Source organism: Adiantum capillus-veneris, chromosome 20 (assembly GCF_014529385.1).
Source record: "Adiantum capillus-veneris isolate H3 chromosome 20, ASM1452938v2, whole genome shotgun sequence".
In the NCBI taxonomy this organism is placed as follows: Eukaryota; Viridiplantae; Streptophyta; class Polypodiopsida; order Polypodiales; family Pteridaceae; genus Adiantum; species Adiantum capillus-veneris.
In genome coordinates this window covers 4,388,918-4,411,861 of record NC_140950.1, presented here as the reverse complement: position 1 = coordinate 4,411,861, position 22,944 = coordinate 4,388,918, and positions in this window count along the sequence as shown.

Sequence of the window (22,944 nt, the reverse complement as noted above, 5' to 3'; positions counted from 1 at the left end):
AAGGATTGTGGGATTATGTATCTGGAGATGAAGTTCGTCCAGGTAGCATTGCACCTGCCACGCCTGGTCGTGGTGCAGCTGTTGGTGCCGGACCCTCACAAGTCACTCCAAAGCAAACGAAATGGGATACTAAAGATGCACAAGCTATGGCTGTGATTGCCTTAACCATAAAGAGGACAATCACACCACATATCAGATCTTTCAGAACTTCTGAGGATGCTTGGGACACTCTGCAAGCTATGTTTGGAGGAAGAAACGCTGCCAGAATAGAGTTTTTGAAGAAACAACTTGACAAAATACAGATGGACGAAGGTGACGATATCGTCGAGCATCTTACAAAAATCAGGGATCTTAAAGAGCAATTGCTTAGCATTGATGAAGTGATTCCAGAGAAGGACTTGGTTTCCAAAACACTCAATTCACTACCACCATCTTATTTGACTTTTCAGACTTCTTTGACTCTGTCTTTGCGAGCTAATCGTGAGCCTCTTCATTTTGAAGAGTTAGTGGCTTTGCTATTGCAGAAGGATCAATCACGTAAGAACAAGTCTTTATAGGTGGATGGTATGGATCATGCTCTTGTTGTACATAACAAAAACAAGGGTAAAGAGAGTGCTCATCACTCCAAGTCTGGTGCAGGACAGTCTTTAGAGAAGTCTAAAGGTGATTCCGACAAGTCCAAGAAGAAAGGTAAATGTCACTACTACTGCAAGAAACCTGGTCACTACATTAGTGAGTGTAAAAAGCGAATTGCTAAAGAAAAGAAGAAAGAGTCAAGTTTGGTTGTTTCAGCTTCTGGTGATTCTTCTACAGCTAAAGAAGAGTCTGCAAACTTTGTGCAGGATTCTTATGCTTTCTTAGTATATTCAGATTTTTTTGCTTAAAGTGTTGACGAGACACAAATGATTTGGTACTTTGATAGTGGTGCATCGAGGCATATTACTTCAAGGAAGGATTTGTTTTGTTCATTGGATGCAGCTCCAGCAGGAAAGAAGGTGACATGTGCAAATAATGCTTCTTATCCAATCAAAGGTGTTGGTAAGATTTTGATTACCATTTCAGATGGTTCAAATTTATGCTTGCCAGATGTCTTATATGTTCCAGGGATCAAGAAGAATTTGTTGTCTGTATCCTCTCTTGCAAAAAATGGTCTTCGGGTCATTTTTGAGGATGACAGATGTGTTGTACGAGATCGAGAGAATGGTTATTCTCTTATCACTACAGGTACGCTGGAAAATGGACTATTTGTGCTAGATCGTTATGAAAAGGAGATTCAGGTATGTATTGTAGAAACAAAGACTCAAGCCATGCAGGATGCTGAGTTGTGGCATGCTAGATTTGGGCATGTTGGTTATGGCAGTTTGATGACTTTACAACGTCATAATATGGTGCATGATTTGTCTTTATTGGAGATGCCACCAAGACATGTATGTGAAGGTTGCGTTCTTAGAAAGATACACAGATTTGCATTTTCGCAGGATGGTTCAGTTAGAGGGACACGAAAGTTGCAGCTTGTACACAGTGATGTATGTGGTCCTATGAGGATGCCATCTATAGGAAACAACCTTTATTTTGTGACCTTCATTTGATGACTTTTCCAGGTTTTGTTGGGTGTATCCACTCAAAGCAAAGTCAGATGTGTTTGCAATTTTTCAACATTATGTCGCCATGGTTGAAAATGAAACAGGTTGCAAAGTACAGACTCTTCGTACCGATCGAGGAGGTGAATACATGTCAGGTGCATTTAAGGATTTTTTGGGAAATAAAGGAATTAAACACCAATGCACTATGCCATACACACCACAACAGAATGGTTTTGCAGAAAGGAAGAACAGGTCTTTAATGGAGACGGCTAGATGTATGCTCAAGGCTAAGAGTTTGCCTCATAAGCTATGGATGGAGGCAGTTGCTTGTGCAGCACATGTTTTGAACAGGTGTCCTACTCGTGCCTTGAAGACCATTACTCCATATGAAGCTTGGTATGACAGAAAACCTTCAGTCAATTATCTTCGTGTTTTTGGTTGTCTTGCTTATGCTCACATCCCTCAGCAGTTACGTGGGAAGCTTGATGATAAGGCAATCAAACGTATATTTGTGGGGTACAATAGTGGAAGTAAAGGTTATAGACTTTACAATCCTACTACAAACAAGATTTTTGAAAGTCGTGATGTAATTTTTGCAGAAACTACTGCTCAACCTATGGTTGCTTTTGATGTACCTCATATGCAGACACATGATGTATTTGAAGGTTTGCTTCCTTCTTTTGTGGAGAATCAAGAATCACAACAGGTTGATAATCTTGATCAATATTTTGATCAGCATGTGACACCTCATGATGTAGAGGAAATTGTGCGTGAAGAGCAAGAAGTTCTCAGGGAAGAAAGAACCTTGCTAAATGGGTTCAAAAAACTTTGCAGGATAGCAAGTTGGATGCACTGTTGCCACGAAAAACACGTGCTAGTACTACTTTTGGCAGAGAGCAAGTCGATTGGCTTGCTTTAGCACTCTTTGTGATGCAGATGAGCCTGATTCATTTGAACAAGCTTTAGAGTGTGTTTAGTGGAAAGATGCTATGCAGCAAGAAATTGATTCTATTCATAAGAATCATACATGGGATCTAGTGGACTTGCCTACATGTAAAAAGCCTATTGGTACAAAGTGGGTTTTTAAGGTAAAAAGGAAACAAGATGGTACTGTTGACAGGTACAAAGCAAGGCTTGTGGCAAAAGGCCATGCGCAACAGAAAGGCATAGATTATGATGAAACCTTTGCTCCTACTTCTCGTGCGTCCACAGTTAGATCACTAGTTGCAATTGCTGCTCATCATGGTTGGAAAGTGCATCAGTTGGATATCAAAACTTCTTTTTTGAATGGTGATTTGCAGGAAGAAGTTTATGTAAGTCAACCAAGTGATTTTGTTGTAAAAGGTCAAGAGCAAAAGGTATGTAGATTGCGTAAAGCTTTGTATGGTATCAAACAGGCTCCAAGAGCATGGTATGAGAAGATACATACTTATTTGATTGGCCAGGGATTTCAGAATAGTCCAACAGAAAGTACTTTGTACGTCAAAAAGAGAGTTGGAGTTCTCATTGTGCTAACACTTTATGTGGATGATATGCTTCTTACAGGCAATACTGCAGATGAAATTGAAGCGTTTAAAGATGCTTTGAGAAAAACCTTTGAGATGTCTGATCTTGGTTTGCTACATTATTACTTGGGTATTCAGTTTGTGCAATCAAAGGATGGCATATACATGTTGCAGGCAAAATATTTGCATAAAATTTTGGACAAGTTTGGTATGCAAAATTGTAAACCAATCTCTACACCCGTAGAAACTGGATCAAAGTTGAGCATGCACGATGCTGGAGAAACTTTTGATGTGCATACTTATGCAGCAGCGGTTGGTTGCTTGATATATTAGGCAGGCAACACTCGTCAAGACATTCAATTTGGGGTTTCACAAGCAAGCAGATTTATGCATAGCCCAGGTATGCATCATTGGCACGTTGTGAAGCGCATACTTCGTTACCTTTCAGGTACCCCTAATCTTTCCATGTTCTTTCCAAGGGGGGATATGTATGGAAAGCACCGTTCTATGCAGCTTCTTGGTTATAGCAATTCAGATTGGGTTGGTGATTTCGACACACAACATTCCACAAGTGGGAATTGTTTTTTCTTGGGAAATGCATGTATATCTTGGCTAAGCAAGAAGCAACCCACCGTGGCTACATCAACTTGTGAAGCTGAGTACAGGGCAGCTTTCACGGCAACAGTTGATTGTGTATGGATACGTAGTTATTGGCAGATCTTTGTGAGTGTCAACAGGCACCCACTACAATTTTCACTGACAGTCAGAGTGCTATGGCAGTTGCAAGGAATCCAGTATTTCATGCAAGAACAAAGCACATAGAGGTTCACTACCACTATGTCAGGGAAAGGCTACATGCAGGGGAGATCACACTAACTTACTGTCCTACACAGGATAACATTGCAGATCTATTTACGAAGGCATTATCACGAGAAAAGTTTGAAGCTTTTCGAAAAGCTTTGGGCTTACTCTCATACACATGATGATCTGCTACCTTGTACGGATTCACACTATCACTACAGGGGGGATTTGTAGACATGTAGTCGTGTTAGTGTGTATACGTGCTTCACCAGGGGCACTTTTCTCCCACTGGGTTTTTCCCCCTGGACATCTGGTGTGAAATGACACCTTATCTCTTAGGGTCTCATATAAGCTTTGTAGCTCTGAGTTTGTATATACTCTATTATTCTAATACAGAGAGATAGACTACAGAGATCTCGTACGCAAGCTCTGTGTCTTCTCCTTCTCCATCTTCTTCCTACTCTGAGTTGCTATCTTCCTTCTGTTTCCTGTTTCATCATCTTCAACAATTTTTTGTTTTTCATTACGACCATTTTTCACCTGCTTTTTGTATTTTTGAAGTTTTTCTACCGAAAATTAGTAAAATTAAAAGGAAAATAGCAAATCAAACCCAAAAATTTTCCAAAAATCATAATAAATCAAAAATATCACCACAAAACATTATATACATTCACATGCAATTTTTATGGTCGGGTTTCTCCGTTTTATCAATATTTTGCTCGAAAAATGGCTATTTTTACTTATATACACACACCTAAGGGCTTGATTTGGCATTTTGCCCCATATACCTGTAGATTCATGCTGTATAAGGGCATATGTACTTGGGTTAGTCCAGAAAATTTTGCAATCAAACAACAACCCTTAAAAATAGTCAAAAAACATGCCCTTTTTTGCTCTTTCTGCTATTGGGTCCGCATTAGAGAATGCCTCACTCCCCTCCTAGCCGGAGTCCTCCCGGACGACAAGGTATCGCCTCGGTGTATGTGCCATGCACGGGTTGAAAAAAATTGTGCTAATGCTTGGTCGTGTAATGTGGCCCTATTTTATGCATACTCGGTCAATGCATGGAAAAATTAATATTGTGTAAGAGAAGGGTATAAGCAAGATGCTTACTGGCATTCCTCATCGAGGTTTCCTATTTTCTTTGTAAGTAAAAGGTGTAACTCTACTGCTCTTTGTTTGATTGTCTTTCTTGCAAAAGTCGCTTGCTTTGCCGCTACTGTTGATATGGCCATAGTTGTCTCCTTGGAGAGAATTTTCGTGGTGGAATTGGCTGTAGATCTTGTCTCTTTTTCTTTCCATTGGTAGCTTTTCTTTGGAGGTTTTTGTAGGTAATATAGCATTTAGGCCAAACACCATGTTGTACGGTGTCGTTCCTATCGATGTTTTGTAAGCTACCCTGTATGCCCATAGTGTTGAGTGTAACTGTTGATCCCAGTCTGTTCTTGACTCTGATACAATTTTAGTGAGAACCGTGCATAGTGTTTTATTTGTGGCCTCAGCTTGTCCATTTGCCTGTGGATGATATGGTGCAGATTTTCTATGTATGACCATGAATTCCTCTAGCAGATATTCAATGACTTCATTAAGAAAATGTGTTCCTCGATCACTGACAATTTCTATTGGTAAACCATATCGTACAAAAATATTCTCATACAAAAATTGTACAGTGGTTCGTGCATCTGCTTTTTGTGTTGCCTTGGCTTCCGCCCATTTCATGAGATAGTCCGTAGCCACAATGATATATTGGGTATGAGTGCGATATGCAGGGGGTGAAATAGGTCCCACAAAATCAATGCCCCATTTTGCAAATGCCCTTGCTCCCATCATTGGCCGTAGTGGCATCTCATCTCTCTTTATCGGCACCTTGGTGCACTGACATGCGTCACAACGCTTTACAAACTCTTTAGCATCCATATGCGATGTAGGCCACCAAATTCCTGCGGTTAAGATAACTTTTGTCGTCTTATTGCCTGAAAAATGGCCTCCACTTATGCCTCCATGTGCGTGTTCTAGAATCAGCAGGTATTCACTTTCACTTGCACAGATTGTAAGTTGATTGTCCTTTCCTCGCTTATAGAGTTGGTTCCCAATTAAGCTATAGTCGCGAGCCTCCAGCTCTATAGCCCTTTTCCGTGATTTTGTTATGTTTTCAGGAAACGTCCTTGTGGTTAAGAGATCAATGATATATTGACTCCATGCAGGTGCAATGTTTACCTGAAACAATGTCGCGTGATCCACTGGTTGTTTAGCATTACATATAGTACAATTGTTAACATAAGCATGTGTGTCCGCGTACATAGTTGGCCAATAAACCCCTAACTATTTCAGTCTTTGGTGTGTTTTTATTGTTGAACAGTGAAATGCACAATCCTGGACATGTGCTTCTTCAAGATAACACTCGAATTCCTCCAGATTTATACATAGTCGTAGAATTTGGTCCGATCCTAGATGATACAGCCGTCCTGCAATCAACTGGAAGTTTTTTGTTTGTAGAATTGTTTGTTGTTTGGATTTGTTTTCCTTGTTATCAAATCTACCACCAAAGGAAAGAATGCTAACAATTTCTTGAGACCATTTGGGTATCATTTCAATATTGAAAAGATAAGCATCTGGTATGTCATCATCTACTCCTTCAAGAGCTTCCCCGTTGTGTAGCCTTGAAAGATGATCCGCCCGTAGATGAGTTTTACCCTTTTTGACTACCACTGTGAAATCAAACTCTAGAAATATAATAAACCATCGTACAATTCTCCCTGTATTGCATGGTTTATTTACCAGATACAAAAGAGCTTGATGATCTGTGAAGAACACAAATTTGTTTGCGAGCAAATAATGCCGAAATTTCTTTGCAGCATAAATCATTCCTAACCCCTCTCTTTTGGTGGTTGTGTAGTTCTTTTCCGCACTATTTAACTGTCGGCTTGCATAACAAACTGGAAAATCCATTGTTCCGTCTCCAGGTTGAGCCAGAATACTCCCGATTGCATATGTAGATGCATCAATGTGAACATGGAATATCTTTTCCCAATCTGGTGCTTTAAGGACAAGTGCTGATACAAGGCTTTCCTTCAGCTTTTGGAATGAAGTTTCACACTCCTCAGTCCAGTCGAAACTGACTAACAAACGATACAGAGGTTGTGCGATGACTGCATACATATATATGAATCTTCGATAATACCCGCAGTGTCCCATGAAGGATTGCACTTGTTTCGCATTAGAAGGCCTGGGCAGGTCTACTATGACTTTGATTTTGTTTAGGTCAGTGGTTATGCCATTTCTTGAGACAATGTGTCCTAAGATGCGGCCTTGCCTAACTATAAAAATACACTTTTTCGGGTTAAGAAAGATTCGATATGTTTTGCATTTTTCAAATACCTTTTGCAAATGGTCAATATGTTCCTCTCGTAGAAGAGAGTGTACACAAATATCGTCCATGTATATTTCTAAGAATATTCTTATGTATTCTTTGAACGCGTGCGTCATTAACCTTTGAAAGGTAGATGGGGCATTAGTTAAGCCAAAAGGCATAACTCGATACGCATATATTCCCCATTCTATGGAAAACATTGTCTTGTGTTGATCCTCTATTGCAATTGCCAGTTGGTTGTATCTTGAAAACCCATCTAGAAAGGAATAAGCCCGTTTCCCGGCCACCCTCTCAAGTACATGTTATGTGATCGGCAAGGGATAATTATCCCTTATGGTGGCTTCATTTACCTTCTTGAGGTTTACACACACTCGCAGTTTTCTGTTCTTTTTGGGGACAACCACAATGGATGACACCCAATCTGTATGCTCGATTTCATAGATGAATTCAACATCCATCAGCTTGTCAATGTCCTCTTTGATTCATTTAGCAAATGTGTCATTATATGTATAAGGACGCTGTTTGCTACGTTTGGCATCTGATTTCAAAGGAACTGTATGTTGACATATCGATGGATCAACTCCTTTGAGGTCTTTGTAGGACCATGCAAACACATCTTTATACTTCTTGAGAAGTTGTGTTAGCAGTTCTTCTTCTTCAGGCTCTAAATCGGTTGCGATATAGACCGGCTGAGGCTTCTCACCTGGTTTAGCGAGGTCTATCCGTTTGGCATTTTCCGGCCCATCATAAGATTCTTGGTTTGTTCTTTCCCTGACTGGTGGTGTCATTATGATTTTTCTGTCCTGGATGGTGAATTTCCGATAGTGTGATGGTACATTCATGTTTCCATTTTTTGACTCCCCCTTACCATCACTATCTCCTTCAGTAGTCCATACCTCTCGTAAAGACCGTTTTAGTTCTTGATATTTCTGTTTACGCTCCAGTTTGGTCTACTCTAGGTCTTTTGTTGTTTCTTGTTCTGATTTTTGTGATTTTGTTTCTGTTTTAGCTTTCCATACTTGTCTTATTTCCTCTCGCGTTCCTTCCTTTTGAACTTTTGAGAATCTTCCTGATATTTGATCTTTTACACAATCCTCTGCTTTGACAAGCATTAGATAGTGAGTTTTATCTTTTATCATGGGCATCAGGTTCTCTCTCGCTTTGTTTTCTGCTCGTTTTCTCCTATAGCGTTCCTAGCGTCTAGGGTGTTGATTGACAAAATCATAGAACTTGATATTCTCTGTTTTCTCCCCAAGTTCACTTGAGTTGTCTGAACACTCGTTATCTGCATCGTTATTTACCTCTAGATGCTCAGAGGAGTTATAAAACCCTTCTTGTTCTGGTGGTTCTACCATCTCATCTCCTCCTGGTATAAGGCTTATCATGTAATAGGGTAGCACATCATAGCCATCCTTATCGCAAAATTTTGTCGTTGGGCTATCTGTAATGGTACAGACCTCCAATGTTGCTAGTATGTGTCCCCATTCCAGAGGTTCCAAGGCATCTTCAGGAAAAAGTTCCGGAATATAATCCTTGTCCTCAATCGCTCTTTCTTAGATACATTCCTCTCTTTTTAAGCTCCCACAATGTCAAGCTCTGCACATCCATAGCTCTTTTTGTTGCCCTAACCATGCTGGGAATTCCGACCCTGCTAATGTAGCTGAATCAAACTCTTCCACTGGTGTCTGGTTCACATCTTTGTAACTATGGTCTCTCAGGTGTATTTTGATTGTTGTCTCGCCATGTCTGAGGTATATGCGGTCGTAACCCCAATCCTGGATCATCTTTAATTGTTGCATGAATGGTCTTCACAAGATGATCTCGTAATTGTTCTTTTTGTCGAAATCGACTATTGCAAATGTATGCTCATACTCGATTCCGCATGAGGTGACAATCACTTTTTCTAAGAGTCCTAGAGGCTTCTCCATGAACCCATCTGCCAATTGTAATTTCATTTTGGTAGCTCTCAAAGCTGGTTTTCCCCATTTTTTTCCAGATTTCCTTGGTGGCGATAGCAACTCCTGCTCCACTGTCAAGAATAGCTTTGGAAACTACTCCTTGGAATTCTACTGGTAGCGTGGTGTTTCCATCTTCTCCCTCGCAATACTCTTCAAACTTGTTTAAAGGTACTGGCCTATTGTTTAGTTGAAGCCTGTCCAATTCTCTGATCCCTTCCTGAAGCTTCGAGGTGGGGTCTTTCACTCCAAATTTTTCTAGGAATTTGCCTACTGTGGTCCACATGTTTGGTCGTAACCTTAGGAGTTCAGCTAATGTGATTATGCATGCCACCGGGGTGGACAATAACTCAATCAACCCTTATGAATCCATCATTCTGTTAGAAATAAGTCTTTGAGATGGGATTGCTCTCACCTCAGACTTGGCTTCATAATCTCCTTTGTAAGAGGGTAGAGTTTTCAGCGAGTCTGGTTGGCTATGCCCCAAACTAATTGAACCCTGGTCTCCCCCTTGTGAATGTATATCCAAGTTCATTTGCGACCTTGCCTCAAATTCTTCAATAGGAGGTAAGGTCTCGTTTTTCTCTGCTCTTGTGCTATTCATGTGGTAACTCACCTTGTTAGCTTCGTTGGCCTCATGCATTTGCTTCCACAGGTCATCTAGATCGTTACAATCCTTACCCATTTCTACCAATGTTTTAGGCTGGAACCCGTCACTTGCCTCATCTGTTGTATTCGGCACTATGATAGGTTCTCCCCTAGACTCAGAAGCATTCGTGAGTCTTTCCTTCGTTTCTACTTGTTCCTGTAAAGCTGGTTTGATAGGGGTTGGAGCTGGTACTTCATGCCAATTTGCAGGTTTACCAAGCGTGTTTTCTATCAAAGATTGAGCTGTTTCAATCATCTTTCTACACATTTCCAACCTCTGTTTTTCTATTTCAGCATATGGATAAGTCATCCATCTTTGCTCTTGGGTTTGGTTCTTTTTGAGTTTGGCTTCGTAAGCTTTTAAGATTGCATCTAACTACTCATTTACCTTGTCTTCCGCAGTACTGATCCTCCTGATCTTGCACTTTTGGGTTCTCCTATTTCCTTGGGTGCTATGGTTGTCGCAGTGTGTGAGCTTAGGCTAGCTAGATCCTCTAACCGCTCTAATCTATCCTTTGTGTTTTTTAACTCCTCGGATAGAGCCATTTTCTCTCGTTCTTTCCTGGCTTTCATACGCGCCTTTCTAGCTTTCCAAGTGCTTTTTCGGATTTTTCGTTTTTGAACTTGGGGCATCGGTTTTTGGCTCTTCAATTACGGGTTCGTTCGTCATTCTTTGAGCTTGGGCTCGCATCACTGCCTGAATAGGTATTATTGTTTTGTTTTCTGACCCTCCACTGGAAGGCACTGCTTCCAGCATGTTCAAGGTAGTTTTTGCTCCTTTGCTTGGGTTCTTAGGGCAATCAGGAATCAAATGAGTAACTCCACACTCGGTGCAATATGCGTTGACTCTAATGATTTCATCATGAGAACAGTCTCTTAGCCAATGGTCTCCACCACACTTGTAGCAGGGTCCTTTAGGCTGTTGAGGTGCTACTTGAGCTCCTCTTTGTTGGTATGCATGTCTCTGTCCGCCCATGCCTCCGTTGGCTATGAACAACAATGTTCGTTCATCCAAGCTATATCTTCCTTCTCCTGTTGCCTATGCAGCTGTAGGTGGTCCTGCACCTCCCATCATGCTCCATGGTTCTTGTGTTGAGGGTTCTTCCGGTGGATAATAGACAGGATTTGCAGCATATCCATTGGGATCTTCATAATATTCATACATAGGCACCAAAGCCTTCTCTTCTAATTCGGTTATGGTTGGTGTGTATCTTATGCCAACTGGTCGTAATCCTGGTAGGGGTGGTTGTTACCCCAACACTGGTTGTGGTCTTTCTACACCTACAGGTCCTGGTAGGTTGCCTGCTTGATACCTAGGCATCGGTGGAACTTGAGGAGAAGCCACCTGAGCTTGGCGAGTGTAAGGTCTCTCTCTCACATATCCCTTGTTATAATAACATTCCTCCATCCCATGGTTTGTCCATTTTTGTTCAATAGCACACCACTTGGGCTGTTTAGCCTGGGGTTTGGCATACAAGTTAATCTTTTTTAGCACTTCCTCTACAAGCTGCTCTTGGTTTACAGCTACTTCTCCTTTCGGTGATGTCTTAGAAGACTTGATTCCACTTTGTTGTGAGGATGAATCGTCGTCAATATCCTTGAACTCACCCTCTTTGTAGACCGCACAATTGTCTACAAGGTAAAGAGCCTCCTTAGTTAACTCATTTAACGTCGTGCTCCTCTTCATATGTAAGTCCTTCTGGAGATCTGCATTCCTTAGTCCTTGGATAAAGATAAGCATAAGTCTGGACTGAGTTGGCAGTTCTTCCACAGGGTAGAACTTAACATATCTTTTTAGTCGTAGGGCTGACTTTTGCACAGATTCCCCTTCTTTTTATTTGAATTTATGGATTTGTGAGACTGTATTATGAGCTATCCACCTTTGTGAGAATTCCTCGATAAACTCGTCAGACACCTCCTCCATAGACTCAAAGTCTCTACGCTCCACAGAGTCGAACCAAGTAGCAGCGTCATCCTCTAGGGTTAGGCCAAACCCTGTAAATTGGGTAGGGAAGTCTAACACCTCTTCCGCTCTAATTACACGCACAAAGACTGCTACATGATCTCTAGGATCCCTGTTTCTCGTGTATTTCTTGTTTACCCATTTTTGCACTTGAGAAGGTCTAATTCTACGATGGTCTACAAATCTCATCATTGGATCTCCTCGTCCCAATCTATATATCTCCTTTGGTCTTCTGTATTAGGCTGGTTCTTCTCCCAGTGGTGCTCCTAAGCCATAATTTCTAACAGTTCTTGTAAATTCCTTAGCCCTCGTGCGGCTTGATAACCATCTCGATTTTGGTCTTTCTCTAATGTTGCACTCTGTAGAAGCCATGCCTGCAATGATGGCTGGGTTGCTGGTTGGTTTTGGTTGTTGAATGTCTACGGTCTGGTGGAATGTCAGGTCGTGTCATACTCTTCTGAAAAGGGATTTGTTGACTTGCTAGGGGTGTAGGTGGCTCTTGGCACTTCATCGGGGGCATATGTTGGTGGCTCTTGACACTTCATCGGGGGCATATGTTGGTGCTCCTAGAACTGTTGCCTTTTCTACCTCTTCTGGGAGAATACGTTGGTATTCTCGCCCGTACCTATCAACAAAAACGCTATCCTTCCCCATAGCAATTTCATAAGAGAATAAGTAAAGAACCTTGTCTTCGCTTAACTCGTTTGGGTATGGTTCTTTGCAGCGAAAGTAAGAGACTATTCCCTCGCTCTCATGTTTGTAAATTCCCACATTCTCATTATAAGTTGAAACCCTGGTTGTTTTCTTATCATACATAAAAATCGCTCCAGGTCGATCAATGTTTGGAGGCGGTTCTTGAGTTTCTGAAACCATTTTCCCCTTCGCCACGTTATCTCCATATCTGTTGTAATCCTCAGGGTTACTAACTATAAGATAGTGGTTCCCCTTTTTGTCTCAGAGTCTATCTCCATCATCATAAACTCGAATTATCTCCAGTCTCTAAGCCGGTCTTTCCTCAATACAAATACACTTTTGTCCTTGGTAGTCAGAATAAACTAGGGCTCCCCTCGAGTTTGTTCCTTCTAAGAAGATCACAGTGAACTTGAAATCATTCAAAGTATTTAGGGAGGTGCTTCCTCCTGGCATTGGTCCGTCATAGGTGAAACCTCCTGGCTGTTGACTACCCATCATGAAGAAGAATTTTTCTGATGAAGTGTCAGTATCACTACCCTCCTCAATAATCGGTGCTAGTGGATCTAGCCTTGCCTGAGTTACGCGCTCCTCGGTGGACACTAAGCTACCCTGGTCACCTGCCACCTTTTGGTCTCTAAAAATGTATCTTCCTGATCTTAAATTCATCAAACTTAGCAATGCAATTTATTACAAATCTAACCACTCACCTGGCAAAGGATTAGTCTCTGCACAACTTCTTGCTTTGCTGCTGAATATACTTGTACACAAGCGTTTAATATCAGCAATCGAATCAAAGCATCTAACCGCTAGAGGTGATCTTAGTAATGATTGGTATAATTGGAGAGTTAACCTCAACCACTACTGTATTTTATACACTGCTGATGTTCTGGATTAGGTCTGCTAATCTGGAACTGTACTTCCCTCGGGTGTTGGTCAATTTACCTGAAAAGTCTTAATTCTGTCTTTGCTTCGTCAAAAGGTCAAACATGGTCCAAATTCACTTCTGAAAGAAGTTCTGAAAACCTTAGGTCAAATGGAACCTCATTGTATAAGCTCAGTCAAAGTTTCTCTTCACTAAGCCCCAGTAGACATCCTATGCGTAGGATGTCTCCTGCTTTGTTTTGCCTGGATTTTTGCACTATGGATTCCCCTTGATGTTCTGAGTCCACAGTTGTTTTTACTTTTTGATTTGGACACCTATAAGTTGGTCAATGGATCAGAAATCTGTTCTGACAGCCTGATGTTGGTCTTGATCAGTCTAATCAACTCCAATTTGGACCAAAATTGACTAGGAGGCTTGCCTCAGGCTATGCCTACAGTCAATTTCTGGCTTCAATTTCTTGCTTTAGATATTCTACGCGTAGGATGTCTCTTTGCTCAAAATGGATTCAAAGGCAAAGCACAGACTCCTCTAGGGATGCAGATCACTTTGGTATGCTCAAAACTGAGTTTGGAGTGCAAAATCACACAGATGACATCCTACGCGTAGGATGTCTTTTTGGTCTGTTTGACCCTAGACTTGACCCACAGCTTCCCCTTGATGTCAGCAACCCAGTGGTATGCTTAGATTTTGGTTTGGATTTCAAAAGTCCCCAATTTTAGCTGTTCCAGCCTTTTTTAGTCAAAAGTGCTACAGTCTGCTTAGAACCCAATTTTCTCACCCAAATGAGATGAAACCTCTCTCAGTCACTCAATATATCATGTAGATCATGCTCATGCAGCCATCCTATGGTTTTGGTCTTAAAATAATGCCTTGGTACAATTTGGATAGGATGTCTTGCAATTTCTGTCTATCTGGCCTTATCCTGTTAAGATATGGTCAAATTTCCACTTTCCAGGTGAAAATAGGGTAAAACCAACCTTCCAGACACACTAGTCAACTCAAAATTCCAAAATTCCCACCAGATTAGCCTGTAGACATCCTACGTGTAGGATGTCTTCTGGCTTAAAATTATTTTTTTTCCTGACAAAAATGCTCTTGATGCTCTGCAGCTCTATCAAAAACACTCACAACAACTTTTGGACTTCACTTCAGCTTTCAAATACACTTTTGCCTCTTTTACAACTTTGTGATGAATCTAACAAGCAAGTATACATGCATGAAGTGCTCTAGATCCTGAATCACGATGTCCTATTTACTCTACTGTGACTTCTCATGTGAAATGGTGATAATGGTGTTTTGGTTTCTTTCTGGCCTCTCCGGACTCTCAAGCTCTCCTCTCACCGCTTCTACCACTCCAACTCCTACTCATCAACTCAACTAATACCTAAAACTATCTCAATCTACCTAAGTCGAAGGATCTAGACCAAACACACGCTCCCTAGACTCCCTCTAAGACCTAGAGAGTCCTCCACCCTCTGATCCTATCTAAATGTAAAACGAGCCTCTTGGCAAGCCAAAGAATCCCCATCCTCAAGGACTAGTCTTGGTCACCTACCTAGGGTTTTCGTCCCCGGCAGTGGCGCCAATGTTTGACGGATACGTCACGACGGACATCAGCACAGTGAGAACTCACCTAACAAGATTTGTCAGCTAAGGAAGAATCTCGACCCGCAGACGCGTGGAAGCAGGCATAGGGTGTCAACCTGCACTCGACCGACTTTCTTACAGAGGTCTCTGCCCATTGTCTAAGCTATAGCCTTCCAGAGTGCATAAGAGGAAACTTCCTACAACGCTTTCTAGAGCCGAATACCCATCAAGCAATCTCGAAATGTTGCAGAACTTGAAGGAGACCCTTCTAACACCAATAGGTTGCTCTCCCTAAGGTCTACGAACCAAAATCCCAACCCAAAACACTTGGTGCAAAATCACGTAGGATGTCTACCCGAAATTTACAGGTCGTCGTTTCCGAAAACTAAAGTGCCTAATGTGTAGCTCTACTCAATGCGAACGCGTGGATATGCCGCAATGCAAAATCGGACAACGTATACTCACCGAATCACCAGATGAAGCTCGTAGATGGAGCTCGCAAAACCGGACCGTACACGCGCAATGTAGGTATTGGTGCGTATCTCTCGTCGGGGACAACACGCTGCACTTCTTCGCACTCGATTCCGACCCCCGGTGCGTGCGTAGCATCAAGATGAAGCTCTCACTCTCTCTCGTACACAGTACGCTCACTCACAGACTTCAAACTTTTTAAAAAATGACAAAAGGGTCTTTCATTAAGGTCAAAAAGTGGTATAAATACCTTACAATTCTCAAACCTTAATGTTCCAATTTAACCATCTACTCAATCTAAATGTCAAAACTGGGATACAATCTGGAAACTTCTGTAAGCCCCAATATTTACAAGGTGAAATGTCGGGTTTTCTCAATAAATGAATAATTACAAAAAATAATAATTTGCCGAGCAGTCATTTTTCGTAGGGTGTGTCCAGCTTCTAACAGTGTGTGGGAACGAGAGAGAGAGAGAGAGAGAGAGAGAGAGAGAGAGAGAGAGAGAGAGAGAGAGAGAGAGAGAGATAATTTTTATTACATGTTGGCTCGACACAGAACGAGGAAGAGAGAGGGAGGCTGAACGAGAGAGGGAGAGAAGGAGTGAGCAAGAGATGGGGAGAGAGGGAGGGAGAGTGTGTGTGAGAGAGAGTGTATGTATGTGTGTGTGTGTGGTAGGTGTTAAGAGAGACAGAAAGAGCGACTTCGGGCTGATGCTGTTGAGGAAGAGAGAGAGAGATAGGGTGTGAGAGGGGGAGGGAGACAGTGAGCGAGAGATGGGGAGAGAGGTAGGGAGAGAGAGAGAGAGTGTGTGTGTGTGTGTGTGTGTGTGTAGGTGGGTGGGTGGGTGAGTGTGTGTGTGTGTGGGGGGGGGGGGGGGGGGGGGGGAGGGGGAACGAGAGGTAGAGAGATTTTTTCTGGCTAGCCTAGTTGTTGACATAGGGAGGAAAGAGAGAGAGATGAGTCAATGAGGGTGAGAGAGTGGGCCAGGGAGTGTGTGTCGGTGTGAATGAAAGAGAGAGGAAGAGTGCTTATCCCATGCATGGTGCCCTCCCCCTTGTTACCATATACATGTGGTAGTGATGTGTGTGAACACACTAGGACCGCCGGGGCATTTTTTCCCTCTTTAGGAGGTTTTTTCCCCCTTGCATTGTATATACGCCCATCACTCTAGGGCTATCTATCTTTCCATTGCACACTAAGTAAAACACTCTCTACTGTGTGCCTTGAGCTTCCTTCGTCTTCTCCAAGCTGTGTGTGTTTCTCTGCGACCCTAATTCCAACAATTGGTATCAGAGCAGGTCACGTCCTCCCGGGCTTAGTCGCCAGCTGCTCCAGCACACGCCTGCTCACTTTCTCCGATTTCAGTGAGCTTTGGCGAGCGTTCGCAGGTCGACCAAAAATTTTGGGAAAGCTCGAAGAGCCTGGTCTGCTCATAATTTTGATTTGGGCTCATTTCGGCCTCCATTTCCACTAAAGGCAGTACTGCACAGGCTATTTCGTCATTTTGTACAGAATTTCTGTCAGTGCCGTTTTTTGCATAACGGTTCCTTATAGTCTTCTACGGTTTGTGCTATATAGCACAGGTTGTTCCCGCTCTGTTTCTCCTATTTTCGGGCAGTTTTCACATCAAGTGCAGCATTTACCATGGCTGACAACAACAACACAGATGTGTTCAAGATGTTTGTTGCTGAGGACAGGTTGGATGGGGACAACTACCCTATGTGGGCTTATATGATGCAACATGTTCTTGTGTCAAAAGGTGTCTGGAATATTGTGTAGGGCATTGATGTACGTCCTGGTTCTGAGGATGTAGGCGATGTTGAGGATGTTGCAGGTCTTGCTGCAAGGATTGCAGCTGTTAGAGTTGTTTTGCCTACGGCAGAACAAGCTCGTTGCGATGTTAAGGATGCGCAGGCTCATGCATTGATTGCGTTGTCTGTGAAGCGCACCATTGTTCCTCACATCCGTTCAGCAAAATCTGCAAAACAGGCTTGGGATATTTTAGCAGGTCTTTATGCAAGCCACAATGAGGCTAAAATTTCTTTGCTGCGTAAAGAGCTGGAGTCAAAGATTATGCATGAGGAAGATGATATGGACACTTTCCTTGCTAGTGTCAAGGATATCAATGAGCAGCTTATTTCTGTAGGTGAAGTCATTTTAGACAATTCCCTTGTGCAGACTGTTCTTGATGCTTACCAGATTCCTACCAGACTTTTGCTAGTACTTGGAGACTGATGACCCAAGGAAATCCTGAAGTTGTCAAGTTTGATGCATTATGCACATTGCTGTTGCAAGAGTCACTTTCTAGAAAAAACAGGACTAGGCAGCGTGCAGTTGAACAGGCTTTTATTGCTTCTCAAAGAAAGGGTGGTAACAGTAATGCAGCCACTTCTTATGGTTCTGCTGCGAGTGGAAAAAACTATGTTCCTAATGCTTCTGCTGGCAGTACTTCGTCTTGTAATTCTGGTGATAAGGGCAAAAAGAAGATGCGTTACCATTATTGTAAAGCCAATGATTACTTGATCAAGTCGTGTCCTAAGTTGAAGGCCAAAGAGGCTAAGAAGAAAGAGGGTGGTTCCACTGCAAATGCTGGTTCCACTACAAATGCAGCCATTGTTGAGTCTTCTGTGAAAGGAGACTGTGTTGCTGATGTTGATGCAGAATGGGCTTTTAGCGCAGAGTGCACTTACAATCCTGTTGTCCATGATGCATGCTTGTCAGTTGCTGCAGATTCACATGTGTGGTATTTCGACAGTGGTGCTACAAAGCACATTACCTCACATCGTGAATTGTTTACCTCTCTCGAGTCTGTCCCTCATGGGAATTCAGTCACTTGTGCCAACAACGCCTCTTATCCAATTCACGGAGTTGGAAAGATTGTGCTCACTGCTTCTAATGGCAGTTCCTTCACACTTGTTGATGCACTTTATGTACCTGGGATCAAGAAGAATCTCTTGTCTGTATCCGCACTTGCTAGACTTGGACTTGTAGTCAAATTTGTGGATGACAGATGTACAGTTCATGATCTGAGTTTTGGTGATGAAATTGTTGCATCTGGCCTTTTTTTCCGTGGGCTGTATAAGCTCACTTTGTATGACAAGTGTGGAAAAAATTTTGCAAATGCTGTTGCAGATTCAAGGGCTATTTCAGATGCAAAACTTTGCCATGCACGTTTTGGTCATCTGAATTTTGCCACTTTGCTGCGTTTGCAGAAATCTGATATGGTTGCTTCTTTGCCACCTCTTGAAGCACCTGTCAAACATGTTTGTGAAGGCTGTATTTTGGATAAGATGCAGCGTTCTAAATTTCCAAAGGATGGTTCAGTTCGGGCCACATGCAGGTTGCAGCTTGTGCATAGTGATGTTTGTGGGCCCATGCAAACTCCGTCCTTGGGCAATTACCTGTACTTCGTGACTTTCATTGATGATTACTCCAGGCATGCATGGGTATTTCCGCTTAAAGCGAAGTCCGAAGTTTTTATGTGCTTCAAACAATTTCTGGCTATGGCTGAAAATGTCTCGAAATGTACTATGGGCACCCTCCGTTCTGATCGAGGGGGGGAGTATATGTCTCATGAATTTAATGCATTTCTGGCTAGTCGTTGGATAAAACACCAATGTACAATGCCTTATACGCCTCAACAAAATGGTGTTGTTGAGAGGAAAAACAGGTCACTGACGGAAATGGCACGATGTATGGTCAAAAGTCTAGCTTTACCGCATTCTTTTTGGCTTGAGGCCATCATGTGTGCCACTTATGTACTTAACAGGTGTCCTACGAAAGCTTTGTAGTCTATTACTCCATATGAAGCATGGCATGATAGAAAACCTTCTATTGAGCACATGCGTGTTTTTGGCTGTTTGGCATATGCTTTGGTGCCACAAGTGCAGCGCAGAAAATTGGATGATAAGGCTGTCAAATGTATTTTTGTTGGTTATAGTGCTGAAAGCAAAGGTTACAGGTTGTATCATCCGCAAACAAAACGTATTCTGGTTTCTCGGGATGTAGTGTTTGTGGAAGATTCTGTTCAGCCCTTGCTGTCATGTACTAGAGACAATAATGTAAGCTCACAGGACATTTATGACACTTTGTTGCCTCTTTTCAGTGGTGGAAATACAAATGTAAGTTCCAATGAGGCAAATGTACAACCTATGGGGGTTTCTGAAAATGTTTTAGATCAGCCTATTACTGATGCAGATGTACATGATGTACTTGATGAGGAAAGGGCTGAAAATGAGCAGGCTAGAGGTATGCCGAAATGGCTGGTGCACACTTTGCGTGACAGTAAATTGGATGCATCTTTGTCTAGTCGTACTCATTCAGGCTCTCGCCATGCATCTTATGCATCAGATTGTTATGCTTTGGCTGTGTCTAGCTTACATGATGTTGAGGAGCCTCTGTCTTTTGATGAAGCACAGAATTCAGAAAATTGGATGGCTGCCATGCAATCAGAATATGATGCACTTATAGAAAATAACACATGGACTTTATGTGATTTGCCTCGTGGCAAAAAGGCCATTGGTACGAAGTGGGTTTACAAGTTGAAATGCAAGCCGGATGGTGAGATCGATCGCCATAAGGCTCGACTTGTTGCAAAGGGTTATGCACAGCAAAAAGGCATAGATTATGAAGAGACTTTTGCTCCCACTTGTCGTATGACTACTGTGCGTTTTGTATGTGCATTGGCAACTCATTTTGGTTGGGATGTACATCAATCAGACATTGTTACTGCTTTCTTGAATGGTGACATATTTGAGGAAGTTTATGTAACGCAGCCTCGCGGTTTTGTCATAAAAGGACAAGAGGACAAAGTGTGCAAATGTAACAAGGCTTTGTATGGGTTGAAGCAATCTCCTCGTGCTTGGTATGAGAAAGCTGACACTCATTTGGTCAAACAAGGCTTTCGTAACAGTCCAACAGAAAGCACATTGTATGTAAAGCGTGAGGGTGATGTACTTCTCATTGTGGTTCTTTATGTTGATGATTTGCTGATCACTGGACCAAATGAGAGACATATTGCTGAATTTAAGGCTGATTTGAATGCTACTTTCAAGATGAAAGATTTGGGGCTGTTGCATCATTACTTGGGTATACAGTTTAAGCAGTGTGATGGTGGTATTGCCTTGTGTCAGAAAAGTTACATAGAGACATTGCTATGTAAGTTTGGACTTGAGGCTTGCAAACCTATTGCCACTCCCATGGAAACATGTTTGAAATTGAGTCTACATGATGCTGGCGATCTTGCTAATGTCACTCTTTACCAAAATGATGTTGGATGCCTCATTTATGTATGCAACACGAGGCCAGATATTCAGTTTGCAGTCTCACAGGTCAGCAGATTTATGCATAGCCCAGGGTCTAAGCATTGGCAGGCTGTCAAGGGGGGATTTGTTACCATATACATGTGGTAGTGATGTGTGAGAACACACTAGGACCGCCGGGGCATTTTTTCCCTCTTTAGGAGGTTTTTTCCCCCTTGCATTGTATATACGCCCATCACTGTAGGGCTATCTATCTTTCCGTTGCACACTAAGTAAAACACTCTCTATTGTGTGCCTTGAGCTTCCTTCATCTTCTCCAAGCTGTGTGTGTTTCTCTGCAACCCTAATTCCAACACCCCTCCCCCCCCCGGTTGACGAAAGAGAGAGAGAGAGAGAGAGAGAGAGAGAGAGAGAGAGAGAGAGAGAGAGAGAGAGAGAGAGAGAGAGAGAGAGAGAGAGAGAGAGAGAGAGAGAGAGGGATATTTTATGGCTGGCTCACGGCATAGGAAAGGAGAGAGAGAGGGGGAGCGTGAGAGAGAGAGAGAGAGAGAGAGAGAGAGAGAGAGAGAGAGAGAGAGAGAGAGAGAGAGAGAGAGAGAGAGAGAGAGAGAGAGAGAGAGAGAGAGAGAGAGAGAGAGAGAGAGAGAGAGATTCTGCACCCCACATGGGCTGATGACAAACAAGGGAGAGAGAGAGAGAGGGTTTTGGCTTGCAATGATAATGGAGGGGGCAGAGAGAGAGAGAGAGAGAGAGAGAGAGAGAAGGTGGATAATGGAGGAGAGGGGGGTAAGGGTGGTGCCAAGAGGGAGCGAGGCCCACTGCACACATGCGAGCAAGGGGAGAGAGAGGGTGGCGGTGGCGTTTGCAGGGAGATAAAACATTTTTTTAAAATTATCCTTTAGTTTCCCGGTTGGGGTTCGTTCTCGCGGCCGCGGCTTGTCAATGCCGGCCATCACCACGTAACTCGCGGAGTAACGTGGCAATGCCAACTTAGGAAAGCCATGTAACGCGGTGAGTTACATGGAAAAGCCTACTAGATTGTCACATAGGCATGCCATGTAACTTGGAGAGTCATGTGGATGCCTTCTTGGAAGAACTCTCGACAAAGACGTGGAATACACCTCAGATGTCCACATAACTCGGCAAGTTACGTGGTCGCCACATAACTCAGCAAGTTATGTGAACACGTCTCTGACCATTTGCATGCCATGCAACTCGACGAGTTACGTGGCACTCAATGAGACTTGCAGAGATGATTGAACATGGTCCCACATGCGTGGATGGAATTTTTGGACAAGAATCTTACTGAGTGTCTAGCTCAGAGAATGTCTGGATCAGACCTTTGTCACTCCTTGTCTCTTTTGAGACTCTTTTTCCCTCTCTTTCTCTTTCTCTCTCTCTCTCTCTCTCTCTCTCTCTCTCTCTCTCTCTCTCCCTCCTCATACAATGTGTATAAGAGTCTCTCCACCACATGATAAATATCATATCATTTTTTGTAAAATATATACAATTTCATATCCCCCTGGCGACAGAAAGAGAGAGAGAGAGAGAGAGAGAGAGAGAGAGAGAGAGAGAGAGAGAGAGAAGGAGAGATAAAGAAAGAGAGTTTTCTTTTTAAATTTTAGTTGATGAGAGTATAGTTGTCCATATAGACAATGAGCTAGTTGTCTAAGTATACACCAATCTGGTTGACCATATATGTCACAATAAAGATGATGATGTAGAAAATAATCTAATCTAGTTAACCATACAAAGAACCATTTAAAAGGGCTTGGAGAAATCATATAAACAATCATATCGATGACCATATAGAGGATCATACCATCAACCATATAGATGATTATATATATGAGCATATGTATCCCTATATAGAAGATCGTAGAACTGGCCATATAGACTCACCATATAGACTACCATATACATATGGTCTATGGAAAAAGGATAGCACTATATTTAGATGACCATATGGATGCCAACGTAGAAGAATATATAAATTTCCATGTAGATAGTCATAGAGACAACCATATAGAGTCCAATATAGATTTCCATAGAGCCACTATAAATACAATCATATCTAATCCATCATAGAAAGATAGCAATAGAGATGACCCTATTGATGACATTAGCCGATCATATTGTGATGATACATGTAGACAACCAATATTTACAAAGTTAACCATGTATATGTCCATGCAAACAATTGTATAGATGACCATAGAGACAA